Source organism: Rhinatrema bivittatum, chromosome 8, assembly GCF_901001135.1.
Source record: "Rhinatrema bivittatum chromosome 8, aRhiBiv1.1, whole genome shotgun sequence".
In the NCBI taxonomy this organism is placed as follows: domain Eukaryota; kingdom Metazoa; phylum Chordata; class Amphibia; order Gymnophiona; family Rhinatrematidae; genus Rhinatrema; species Rhinatrema bivittatum.
The window spans coordinates 182,414,651-182,428,862 of NC_042622.1; the positions used below are offsets into that span (position 1 = coordinate 182,414,651).

At 40.7% G+C, this 14,212-nt stretch overlaps 1 protein-coding gene across 2 annotated transcripts in view; it reads right to left on the reverse strand.

The window, feature by feature from the left end:
- Positions 1 to 13,202, reverse strand: part of AKAP1 (A-kinase anchoring protein 1) — a 214,352-nt gene extending 201,150 nt beyond the window's left edge. The window contains exon 1 of one of the 2 annotated variants that reach the window (XM_029611909.1): positions 13,125 to 13,202. The gene's annotated coding sequence lies outside the window, so the exon portion shown is untranslated. Of the gene's footprint in view, positions 1 to 12,577; positions 13,070 to 13,124 lie in introns of those variants that run through there. The other variant, XM_029611908.1, reaches the window with a different exon arrangement.
- Between the last annotated feature and the right edge of the window lie 1,010 nt (positions 13,203 to 14,212).

Here is a 14,212-nt window from a genome sequence, read left to right on the forward strand (position 1 = left end):
ACAATTAAGTTAATGTTAATTTTACCCTTGTTCGATGTGAACCGATGTGATATGACATATGTCATGAATGTCGGTATAGAAAAGAATAAATAAATTAAAAAAAAAAAAAGATCAAGTTGATGTAAGTTGTAATACATGTTAAAAGTAGTGGGGGTAATTTTCAAAGGAGTTACGCGCATAAATGTAACTACTATTGTAGCAATTTTCAAAAGCCATTTACTCACGTAAAGTGCACTTATGCGAATAAATCCTATGGACGATTCAATGGCATATATTGTAGCAATTTTCAAAAGCCCACTTACTCGAGTAAAGTGCATTTACATGCGTAAAACCCAGATTTACGCATGTAAATGCTTTTTAAAATCCGCCCCAGTATGTTTTATTCAAACTTCCAGCAAAAATACAATCTAGTGCATTGTTTTGTAAGCATCCAACATTATTGCAACTCAGTACATCAACAATGAAATTGCAAAATATTCTCAGACGGTTCTACTAAATTCAGCATTGTAAGTATACCATGAAAATACATTGATGCTTACTGCCTTTTCAAGATTTAAAACAAAACTTACCAGATACTGCTTTAAACTTTACTTGTGTGTCACTTTTTACTTTTTCAGGAGCTCAAAGTTAAACATTTTGAACCAAGTTTTCTAGCTGCAACTGAAAAAAAAAGTGCGTCTCACAAGGGTTTCCTCTGCTGACTTCAACTACTCATGTGAAACATCTCCTTTTCCATTTGGCTGTAACTCAGAGTTATGGTGGGGAGAATTTAAACAAGTGATGCACACATCAAGGAAAGATGAAGAAAATCAAAATTTTTGCATATCCATATAGTGTCACATTTTAGACAATTAACATTGTGCAAAAGACTTTACATAAGTGGAAGTCAAACAAGCCAGTTTCCTTGCTATCCTCCACTGGATCCTACATTCTTGGGGATAAGGCACTGCTATTCTTCCTCCCTAAGATTATATATTTGGACTGGAGAAAGCTTAATATTCAACTAATCACATTAAAGCAATTTAGGTCAATTCTGAACTGGAATTTGATGGATACCATCACTACTGCATTACAGTAGTACTATTAGTCTGTGCCAAACATTCATTTAATGGACAGATTTATAAATTTGTCTAAATCTAAATGTCTGAATTTGTAATCAAATCCACAAAACATTGTACAAAAATACTGAAGCCTATTTGAAAGCTAGGAGTTTCTTAATTATATATTTAGTTGAGAATAAAATAATTGTATTATATGACTTAAAAGTCCTAGTGAAATTTTAATTGAACCAAGCAGAAAAGTTCAAAATCTGTGTTAAAAAAAAAAAAGCCTAGCACACCATCTGTAAATAAATCATGGTATTCCCACAGGAGTTCTTCCTGGCTACAGTAGTTATGGTACACATGTTTATATGGAGAATGAACTATTCAGCTCCTATTGTCAAACTGCCTCTCTCTTTTCCAACAAGGGGACTTGATCCCTTAGCCCAGTACATAATTTATGTTTCCTCAACTCCCTTACCTAGCTGTCATATCCATTACCCTATTGAACTTCACTAAAGTCCAATGAATACTATTCACACATTTTTTGCTCCACTACATCTGACTTATACAAATGTTAGATTTCTTAATGATAAAAAAAGGATGAAAAAACATCCTTATATTTACAAAGAATTTAAGAATTTAAATAGCTAAAGCATTTACCACAAATTTAGCCTTATCCCATAAAGATGTAACTGTTTTACAATATTTTACGTCTTAACCTTGAAGCTATAAAAACTGCTAAGTATTTTTTAGCCCATTGAGTTTTATATCAGAGTGACCAACAAAAAATGTACAGACAGTACCAAGACAGAACACCTTCATATCCAATAACACATGGCATGGAAAAATACCTCAGACACATATACATGGAAAAATATACAAGATCACATTGGTGCCGTTGGCTTGATAACATACATGAGTAAACAAGTATGTCAAGGACATCTATTTGATAGACAGAGGACTTAAAGCAACCTGCCCTTATCACATAATAATATGCATGAATGTGTGGACTGCCCAAATACTAAATACATGAAAAGGAACACGAGACCCCCCTCCCCCCCAAAAAATGTATACTGTCCTACAATATATTAGACACACTCACAGACACAAGCATTGATATAAAAAGATCACTGAGCTACCTATAAAAACTACAATACCAGTAGTGACGTTCTTTGGGTTAATCAGTATACAGAAGAAATAAAAAGCAATAATCCACCCCCACACCCAGCAAACTACTAGTATTGGAAGGTGCATTCTGACAACTGCAGCATATTCTGAACATGTGTAACCTTCCCCCCCTTATGCTTCCTTATATTCTGGTCTCATTACATACAGCTAAAGATCTTTGTTTTTAGTTTATTTTTTCTGGGAATTTCAACATTACAAAAAATATAAATCCATGGAAAAGACTTGATTTTTCTCATTTATTAAGTCATTTTTCCATTGATTTTTTTTTTGTTAGAACACTGAAATTCCCATGAAAGATAAAATTAAAACTGAAAGCAAAAGTCCCAAGATACAGGTAACAGAGTGAAGAAATGCAGGAAGGCTCAAATTAACCAAGTCCATTATGATTCTGGGACACTTGCAGTCAAAGGCATAGTTTATTCTTTTTGGATAGGCCTGGTGGCTCAAAAGTATGCTGTGCATTCAGATTTAATTCCCAGGCCAGCTGGGACTGCATATGCTGCAAATGCAGTCTTCATAGCCCCGTAGAGTCCTGGCCATTGCCAAATGGTGACACCTGCTGGCTGGAAGTAGAGGGCAGGTATACTGAGAGATCCTGAGGGAACTGCAGTCTGTGGCTCCCAGTCAAAGACCCTCACTGCAATGACTGCACTAGTTAGGAAAATAAAAATAGGAGAAACTCCTCAGGTAGTTATGAATGTTCATGGTGCCATAGCCCAAGAGAGGCCATTAATATTTTCAAACAGCAGCATACAAATATTTAATACTGAATGCACTCAATTAAAAAAAAAAAAGTCACCATAGAATACTAAAACAGATTCTGGATAAAATGATTCTTAACAGAAGTCTTCAGTATGTTTTCTTGTTGAGCACTATCCAGAATATTAGTGTATAACCTGCCCCCTATTCTTTAAGTCTAGTCTAAATTTTTTGCATTCCACTGAAAACCAATGAAATGTGGAAACACTGCCCTACAAAAGTCTTCACACTCTTGCATATTTTTCATATTGTATAAAAAATATGAATCAAAATGCTTTAAAGTAGGAGTTTGTTTCATTGATCACACAATCTACATCATGAAAGAACAATTATAGAAATATTCCAAAGTAATTAAGAATAAAAAAACAGAAGTCTTGACTGCATGTCTTCACATTCTTTGTCATAGCAAATACAAATTAGCTCCAGTAAAAAAAAAAAAAAAAAAAGTCTTAAGACCAGTAAGTTGAATAAAGCCCACCTGTGTCCAATCACAGCACTGAGCTGATTTGAATACTCCTAGAAGAAAAATCATGTTGTTTCTATTGTATGAAGTGAATTTGAAGCAAAGGTCAAACCATGCCAAACAAATGGGCCGATACAGTAAAACCCCCGGGAGAGCCAGCGCTCAGAGGCGAGCGCCCGCTCTCAGAACGTGCGCCCAGGCCACTCTCCTGCGCACATGATCAAGTATTTAAATGAGGGCCCACGGTAAAAGGAGGTGCTAGGGTCACTAGCGTGTCCCTAGCACCTCCTTTTTGACAGAAGCGGCAGCTGTCAGCAGGTTTGACAGCCAACGCTCAATTTTTCCAGCATCAGTTCTCGTGCCCGCTGACAGCCACAGGTTTGGAAAACGGACGCTGGCATAATTGAGCGTCTGTCTTCCGACCCGCGGGCACATTTAACTTTTTTTAAATTTTTGGGGCCTCCAACTTAATATCGCTATGATATTGTCGGAGGGTGTACAGAAAAGCAATTTTTTCTGCACACTTCCCCGGTGCTGGCCGAAATTAGTGCCTGCCTTTGGGCAAGCGTTAATTTTTGAAAGTAAAATGTGCGGCTTTCTGTATCGCGCGGGAATGTCTAATAGGCCCATCAACATGCATTTGCATGTTGCGGGCGCTATTCGTTTGTTTGTTTTTTGGGGGGGGGGGGGGGTTTGGCCGCGTGTTTTGATGCGCTATTACACATTACTGTATAAAGGGTAAAGCTAGCGCGTCCAAACCCGGGCTAACAGTGCACTCCACCGGAGCACACTTTACTGTATCGGCCTCATTACAGATTAGGGGAGGGCTGTAAAAGTTTCAATTTGTTTTAACATCCCTTGGGGCACTATTAAGTCCATCATTGTAAACTGGAAAGAGTTTGCTACCAACATGACACTGCTGTGATTAGGCCAACCCTCCAAAGTCAGTAGCCATGGGTTAAACAAACTGCTGTGGAATGTCACTGTAAGGCCTATTACGTTAAAATAATTAGATGTCTCTGTTGAACAGTCAACATTTTCCCCTCAATCTCAGCCAATTTCAAGTTAACTCCACAAACATGGCCTGTATGGAAGGATGGCAAGAAAGATACCACTGCTGAAGAAAAGCATTACGATGTGCTGCACAGCATTTGCAAGGAAACACTGATGGGACACTGCTTACATACAGGAGATGGTTTTGTGGCCTGATGAGACCAAAGTGGAACTTTTTGGTCTTGTGTGGTGTAAAACATAAGCCTCATCACCCTAACATACCTACACTTGGTGATGACTGCTAGAATTTGTGGTATACAGTGCTGTTTTGTTTTTTTCTGGTTTTATTTATATTTAATTTTATGCATGTTATTTTTATACCTCACTTTCAGTGATCTAGGTAAACTGGGAGTTTATATTAAATTTTAAATAAAGAAATAAATGTTGTGGAGATGCTTTGCAGCAGCGGGGACAGGGAAGCTTTTTAAGATCGAGAAAAATGGATAGACCAAAGTACAGGCAGATCCTGGAGGAAAACCTGTTCCAGTCTACCACAGAGCTGAGACTGGGAAGAAAATTCACCTTTCAGCAGAACGATAAGAACATAAGAAATTGCCATGCTGGGTCAGACCAAGGGTCCATCAAGCCCAGCATCCTGTTTCTAACAGAGGCCAAAACCAGGCCACAAGAACCTGGCAATTACCCAAACACTAAGAAGAACCCATGCTACTGATGCAATTAATAGCAGTGGCTATTCCCTAAGTAAACTTGATTAATAGCAGTTAATGGACTTCTCCTCCAAGAACTTATCCAAACCTTTTTTGAACCCAGCTACACTAACTGCACTAACCACATCCTCTGGCAACAAATTCCAGAGCTTTATTGTGCATTGAGTGAAAACAAATTTTCTCTGATTAGTCTTAAATGTGCTACTTGCTAACTTCATGGAATGCCCCCTAGTCCTTCTATTATTCGAAATTGTAAATAATCGATTCACATCTACTCGTTCAAGACCTCCCATGATCTTAAAGACCTCTATCATATTCCCCCTCAGCCATCTCTTCTCCAAGCTGAACAGCCCTAACCTCTTCAGCCTTTCTTCATAGGGGAGCTGTTCCATCCCCTTTATTATTTTGGTTGCCCTTCTCTGTACCTTCTCCATCGCAACTATATCTTTTTTGAGATGCGGCGACCATGCAAGGTGTGGTCTCACCATGGAGCAATACAGAGGCCTTATGACATTTTCCATTTTATTCACCATTCCCTTCCTAATAATTCCTAACATTGTTTGCTTTTTTGAATGCTGCAGCACACTGAACCGATGATATTAAAGTATTATCCACTAGGATGCCTAGATCTTTTTCCTGGGTGGTAGCTCCTAATATGGAACCTAACATCGTGTAACTACAGGAAGGGTTATTTTTCCCTATATGCAACACCTTGCACTTGTCCACATTAAATTTCATCTGCCATTTGGATGCCCAATCTTCCATCCTAGGCATAAAGCAAAAGCAGTGGCTCAGCAAGAGAAAGAATATTCTCAAATGGCCCAGCAGCCCAGACCTGAATCCAATAGAAAATGTGTGGCTAGACTCGAAGTCTGCTATCCACAGATGATTCCCGAACAACTTGATAGAGCCTGAGCTCTTCTGCCAACATGAAAGAGCAAAAACTACATCATCACACTTTGCAAAGTTGGTAGATACTTATTCAAATGACTTGTGGTTGTTATTGCTACAGATAATACTGAGTTAAAGGATATGAAGACTTATGCAATCAAGACTGATCTTTAATTACTTTTGCAATGTTTTTATGACTGTTCTTTTATGATGAAAGTATAGCATATGTTATTTAGATCAGTGAAACAAATTCCTACTTTAATGCATTTTGATTTGTACTTTTTGGACCACAGAATGTGAAGGATTTTGCAAGGCACTGTAATTGGGAATTCAGCTACAACTCAGGTGGTATTATGATAGTTCTAGATCAGCTCTTAACAGTCTCAGTGTAATAGTGGGAGACCAGAGAGTTGGGATTCTTGGGATCTCAACACTGCATAGTAAATGACAGCAAACACCAAAATGGTAGATACTCACCACAACTCACTCTGACCTTGAGAAAATCATCTAACTTGATTGTGCTTAAAAACTGAGTAAAGCTTTTTGCAAAGAGACCTAAATAGCATAGTAAATTTATGTCAGTTACAGACCAATTGGTCTAGATATTGAAGACTCTCTCTCTGGTTCTCTAACACTGAGTAAATTCCCATCCTTAAAACAACATCCCAATTCCAGACTCACAAGAGTTCATATCATTCCCCTGGCATGGCTTGCATGAAGCAAGTCCAGTCGGCAGACTATGCAGAGTCTTCGAGTAAGAACTCTTATGAACTCTGCTTTAAGAAATCGGAGGATGAAAAGTGCCCCTATTCAGGGCTGGGCAAACTTTTGTGTGCTGGGGCCACACATTTGTTTATGGATATTTGAGATTACAAGACCTCATTTGCAACAGCGCCCAGGAAGGGGAGAGGTACCTCTTAGCATTCAAATTCACAACTAGTGATGTTTTGGTTTTTTTTAATGTTTTATTTCAGCACAACCATACAATAACAATGACATGCATGCTCTCCAAACACTTAGATATAAGCAAGTCAGCATGTAAAGTGCAGTAGTACCCCAGGACATAGTGAAAGGGACAAACAGAAGCAGCAGAGAGAATTATACAGCAAGACAGATTTTACTTATAGTGCATCAAAAGAGGGTCTCAACTATATGACCATCAGCAGAGGTAGCAGGCCACAAACTGTGTACATACTCTACTGAAATGGGGTGGACCTTCAAGTTAACATCCAGGGTTTCAGGGAACCAAAGCAGAGTCTGGTAAGCCAACGATCTTCACATTATTTCTTCTGCTATTTTCAAGGTCATCCAACGTGGTTTCCAGCAGCTGTTTATTCTGTTACAACTGAGAGAGCACAGTGTCCAAGGACTGTAATTGTTCTTCATTATGCATTATTAGACATGGCCAAATGATGAACGTCTATCTTTTCATGCAGTTTGAGGGAGCACTGAAGTTTTTGTAGTTTATAATTGAAGTCAGCTAAAAACGCCTTAGTTTCTTTAACAGGGCTTCTGTTACCTCTTTCTCACCATGTGCACATCCAGTGCATTTTCTCCTCCTGAGGCATAATGCCTCAGGAGGAGAAAATGCATTTTTCTCCTCCTGAGGCATAATTACCAATCTCATAACCAGTTATATATTATTTATTTGTTGCTTATTTCCGCTCTACCTTTCTTCCTGGCTACTCTAGCCCCCTAGTTCAATGCCCCTGTTTTATGTAACTTTGCTTGATTCAGCCTTCTTGTTCTTGGTTACACTTGTTTATCCCCTAAGTTCCATGTAAACCGGCCTGATGTGAATTCTATTCGTGAAGTCCGGTATAGAAATATATATTAAATAAATAAAATAAATAATGCCCATTTTTTTCTGCCTATGGGACATATCTTATATGTGAAATTGTCCTTGTATGACCCAACTTTCAAGAAATGAATGCTGTGCAAGTGATTCCAAAATAGTATGGGAAAATAATTTGACTGACAACTCCCTAGAAGTACAGACAAAAGACATCTGCTCAGTTCCACTTCATCGCTGTACATGCACACACCCCCCCCCTTTTTTTTTTTCCAGCAATCAAAGATCAGGACCGCAGGTTCTGCCATCTCCATCTGCTGGAGACAGAGAAATACTGAAGGAACGCAGGTGGCTCACCGTGTTAAGAGGGGGTGATCTTCAGGTTTTTCTCTATCTCCATTCGCTGAAAGGGAGGCAAAACCCAGCAGTCTGGACTGATCCAGGTACGTACCGAGAATATTCTATTTATCTTTAAAATAAAGATTCAAAGTTTACAACTGTAAGAATTACTACATACATGGGAAATCAAGATAGCAATTTCCAAACCATTACATAGCAAAAACAAAAACAGCCTTGTAATAGATGCAAAGGTGTGAGACAGTCATTTTCACATACTTCCTTTGGTAAACATTACATTTCTTAAGTGAATGAGGAGAAAACTGTCCCCAGTGTGCACTGCTTTGCAAAAAGTGTCAATTAAAATAATTTCAGTTTCTCTGCAGGGGAAGCTGTAGTAGCAACCATGGTGATAAAGACTGAAATTACATCAAACCTAGATCTGACTGGTCCACATTGATCATATCATTCAAATGATCTCATATACAATCAAAGAACCAACTGGATAACCAACTTGCTTACAGTATTTTCTCCATAGAGGTAAAATAGGATAAAACCTTTAGTTTGCAGGCCTCATAGTTACTTAACTTATTTACAAGAATGGCAACAGCAAACCACAAGGGATGTGCTTAAAAAACTTCAAAAGTAAAACTTGTATTAAAATATTTTAATACAACTTGTTACTATTTGTCATGTGTGCTTTTCAAATACTGCACACCTTAAAAGAATGTCAGCCCCTGAAATAAATTATTAAAAAAAAAAAAAAAGATCAGCCCAAAGAACAGGAGCTGAGCTTAGGAACTGACACTGGGTCTCCCACATGGCAACATAGAATACTGCCAATTGGGCAAGCTCCATCCAGATCAAAGGTTTAGAATGAATGCCATGGGGAACTAAAGTTTGCTTGGGTTAGCTGTTTAAAGAAAAGCATAAACGGAAAGAAACTGTTTACTAAAGCCTTCTGTACTAGCCAAATCTTTCCTTGGCTAACAAGACAGTTCATCATTACATGTATGATAGTATGTGGTGCTAGATACTTGCATATAAATAGATAAATCTTGATGGAAAGGCAAGGGTAGAACAGTTTAGCTAATCCATGTATCATGCATTTTTAAGCAGATGTTTTCTGTTCATCTTATTTTGCTTTGCAGCTAGTCAGCAGATCCAAACTATAATAAAGAAGAAAGTTGCCCCACACCTGCATAGCTGGTATGCAAATTAAGCTCCATCCTTCTCCCTCCCTGTACTTTTCAACTTCACCCCACTGTCTCTATATGGGAATTGAGTTTCACCCCTCTCTTTCCCTGTAATCTTCAGCTCTGACGTACTCTCTCTGTATTGCCCAATCCACTCTACCACCAGATAAGGAAATTGAGCTCCATCCCTCTCTCTGCCTGTACTCTCCAGCTTTGCCCCTCTCTCTGAATAGTCATCACTCTCTACCAGGGCTGATACAAGGGTATTAGGCACCCTAGGTGAAACATTCTGCCTTGCGCCCACTACCCCCCCCCCCCCCCCCACTCCCACCGGTCTCAGCCCCGACTCCTACCTCAATCACACCTGCCAAATGTGTGCTTCCCTGGGTTGTGAGCAGAATGGGGCTGTTCGCAACCCGCCGAATCTCTACTCCTCTTTGCCGAGAGCAGGATATGCTCCACTCGCGGCCCCACATAGCTGCTCTTCAGCACCTCCTAATGGTTGGCACCTTAGGCGACCGCCTAGTTTGCTAATGGGACGAGCCTGCCCTGCTCTTAATCACACCCTATGCTTGAGCTCAGTGTGCACTCTACGACATACATCTCAGTTACATACTTCACAGTAGTTTCCTGTCCTTGGGAAAATACCGTGAAGTATGTAAGTAAAAATGCTGCACAATGTAGAATCTGTTTTCACCTTGGCATACTCTTATCAATGTTCACTCAGGCTAGTGAGTCTCCTCAATGGAAGAACTAAAACTGTAGTTGGATATAAACTTTGCATAAACTCACTAGCAAAAGAGGGTTACATAAATGTATCCATTTTTAAGATATCTTAAGCAAAATTCCTTTTATTTTATACACTTTCTCCTCAAGCTGAACTAAACAAGCAAACATTTTTGTAAAAAGATAAATCAGCACAGTCAGTCACAGCACAGATGCATGCTTCTCAGACTCTAGGCGTGATAGTTCAAACACAATCTGCTTTGAGCAATTCACCTTTACTTTATTTTTTTTACTCCCCTTTTTGCAAAAGTGCTCAAGGCAAGGAATCTGATAAAAATGCAATATATACAACTATACCAGGAAATAAAAACACCAACAGCCAAAAAAAAAAAAAAAGCCACACAAAGCTCCCATGTACATCTAAAATATACCAAATAACCAATACTGAAAAGTATTAATATTGCAAAGTCTAATATATTGAAATACATTGCTTAGACCATAACAGAATAAAAGTAAATGTACTGTGAATTAGCTAAAAGCTGCCTGAAATAGCTAGAACTTGTACTATGTATTTTGTTATAAAGCAGGTTAAAACTTTACTTTGATGAAAGATGTTGCATTACATAAACCCAACTTACAATTACTTTGCAAGATCAGAATAAAGTTTTCCAAATTAAAATACAGTCTCTACATAGGGAAAAAATATTTTCAGTCTCTAATTTACTTCAGGCTGATAAAACCAACTAAATATCCCCCGACAGGAAAGTTGCCCCACACCTGCATAGCTGGTATGCAAATTAAGCTCTGCCCTTCTCTCTCCCTGTACTCTCCAACTCATCTTCCTGGAAATAATGTCTATATAGTACATGAATGCCTTTTTATTCAGGGTACCCCCAACTATTTACAGTAAAAAATAAATAAACACACTAAACAAATAGAGCAGCTATATTTAAGTGAGATCCCGGTGTCTGTTTTGCACAGCACTGGCAGAAATAACAATGTGACCACCTAACTGAAAACTAAGTTACAGACGGGAGAGAATAATCCCTCTGTGAAGAGTGCATTGCTTGCTTATCCCAATCGTTTTGGCTTCTTGACAGCCTCTCCACAAGAAGTTAAAAATACGCACATAGTTGCAGAATTAACCCCATCTCATCTTTGGAATTTAAAAGAAGCAAATTCCCTTCTAGCTACGAGCACCCTAGAGAGCTTGTCATTCTGAACAGCAATGACAAAAAGGTCTTATAAAAAGAATCGTATGTTCCAATCACACTGCACGCATATAATTAAATCAATTCACTTTTATCACTTTCAACATCACATACACATGCTGGCAGCTTGCCATAACAATACTTCCTCAACAACAAAGACACTGAAGCTGTGCACATGCTGTCTACCTAAACAAACGCTATTGCAAAAGAAAGCCGTTCAGTTTTGCTTTCTTTTTTAAAAGAAACAGTTTTTCTGCTTGTTGAACAACAAATGTGGGATGCCTGGCTGTCTCCTTGTTTGTTTCAGAAATGACAGAGTTTTCCTTTTCTTTAGAAATTGTGCTGAAAGAGGCCAGCCGACTCGTTTAATGCACATGTCGACAGCCCAACATATTCCTATGTCCTGTTAACAGTAAAGGTCAAACATGTATGAGTGAGAACTTATTCACCCTGAAACACATGAACGTGATTCTTTAGTAGTAATTCTGGATGAAACAGTCGGGGAAGCAAGCCGAAGCTGATCTCAGTGAGAACAGTCCTTGGAAGCACACGGTGGGCGAGTGACATTTCTAAAGTTACCATTCAACGCCCTGCTTTACACTTGTGACCTGCAACCAAATAGGCGCAATCCTATTCCCTACCGGCACATTGCCTGTCTATTATTTGCAAAAGCTTCACTGATATTTTTCTTCTAAAACTAGCGACAACCGAGTGTAAAACAAGCGGCAAGGAATGACCTTTCAAACCGAAAACTATCCGCGAGGTTGGGCGACCTTGGTGGTGTAACTTCAGGTCATTCTTGCCCTTGCACGGGCGCCTGCGGCAAGAGTGTATTCACTAACCCCCCGCCCCCACCAGGTAGCGGAGGCTCCCCGTCGCGCCCCCCGCCCCTGGTAACAAGACAGCAGGACGAGGGGAAGCAGTAGCAGCAGCATTAGACGAGCACCAAGCGAACAGCGCCTGGGGCTCAGTGACAATGGCAAAACATGCCAAGGCGAGAAGCGTCAGCAGGGAGGCGGCGGCGGCAACACCACCACCCCAACAAGGAGCGACGGCTTATCGGGGGGGGGGGGGGGGGTCACGAGCTGGAACCGTTAATACGCTTCGCTCCTCGAATCCCCCCCTTCCTCCGGCGGCCGAACTAGGCCGCAAGCCAGCCCTGTTGTAACGGACCGAGCAGGAAAAAAAAAAAAAAAGAGGTGGGCAGGACGGGACGACTCTACTCTATCCCAGCCCTTCACCGGCACTCACCGCAGGCCGCGTATGATGGTGGAGAGGGGGGCGGGGGGAGGGGAGCAGTCCCCACTTTAGATTAGCGGCGCTGCTCTCCCGGCTTTCGCCTCCTCAACTCCGTCCGGTCCTGGTTCCGCCAACTCTCCAGACAGGCGACCTGCGCTGCCCTTTCACCTTCCTTCCCTCTACCTCCCCCTTTCCTATGCACGCGCGTGCACACATACACAGACGCGCTTCTGTCACTGCCGCCCGTCTCGAGCTGCCCACGTGCTACTGCTGCTGCCTCGCGGTGCGCGCACGCACGTACAGACACTGGCCGGCCGACACGCTACATCAAAAGAAACCACGTTCGGGCCGCCAACTGTTCTGCGCGCGCCAGCCTCGCGAGACTGGGCTCGGCCTGACAGCTGGCCACGGGTAGGGGAGGACGAGTGGGTGGAAGGTGTTTCTCACTAGTCCCGTTCAATGCTGTGCGCTTGCGCGCAGAGTCCGCCGTTCCTCTCCCGAAGAACAGAAAGGGCCCTTGTTCGGCGTCTTACGCGTACTTTCAGAAGGTCCCGCCTACCTCTTTTGCATCTTGCGCGAGAGGGCTTCTCTCGCCAGGCGTGGCACACGCAGTGCCGCCCTTTCCGTTTATTCGTCGCCTCAGCGGGACTTCTGTCTTTCTTTTCACGTTTATCAATCAAGCGCTGGGTTTCTTGTGCAAGTAAGGGCAGTATATGAGAAGTCCGGCCACGTACAGGTGCAAGTGTTCCTTCAGATGCAGTTAATAGCATGTGGCTGTTGCAGCAATGCTGCAGTAATGATATTCTGTCGGGAACCTTTTTGAACTTACGTCCTTACCCAGGGGCGGCTCAAGGCAATCTGCTGCCTGAGGGGAGGCATGAGATGGTAGCCCCTGCCTAGTGTAAATATTACACCTGGTCGTAGAATACCAATACACCACCTACTAAAACAAACCTAATAGCTTGCAGTGACTGTGTAGGGATCTATAGCAAGCAAAATCTCGCATCTTGGTTACACGCCCAGAGCAGAGCCATACGCTTTCCATATCCAGAAAAAAGGATCACAAATTAGACAAAAACTGAAATGGAAACCCCAAGAAGCCAGACCCTGTGTGTAACAATGGAAAAACCACCATTCCTCATAAATAAAATCAAGAAACATAAAGCATCAATTATAATAGTAAAACCATACTAATAAAATATTTCAAAACTACTGCTAAATAGAATAACTTCTATTAATTAAAATCATATATGTTTTTAAAAAATTTCCCAAGCACCAATAAAATATTTCGAAACAGCACATATATCAAATAACACCAAATAATTAAAACTAATAAGGATTTTTAAAAAGTCCCTGCTGACCATACCTGGAAACTCTTGATTTCTAGTCACCCTGAGATTTTTGTGGATTGGGGGAGCTGCACCCACTTTATTCTCTCACACATACACTGTCTCATACACATGCATGCTTTCACACACATATATGTTAGCTCACTTTCTCTCTTACACATGAAGGCTCTCATATACAAATGCAGACTTTCACATAAACATGCAGACGTTGCTGTCATACACATATGCAAGCTCTCTATCTCATTCTCTTACTAGTGAAGAAACCAGAACAGATTTTTTTTTTTGGTGGGTTCAAGAT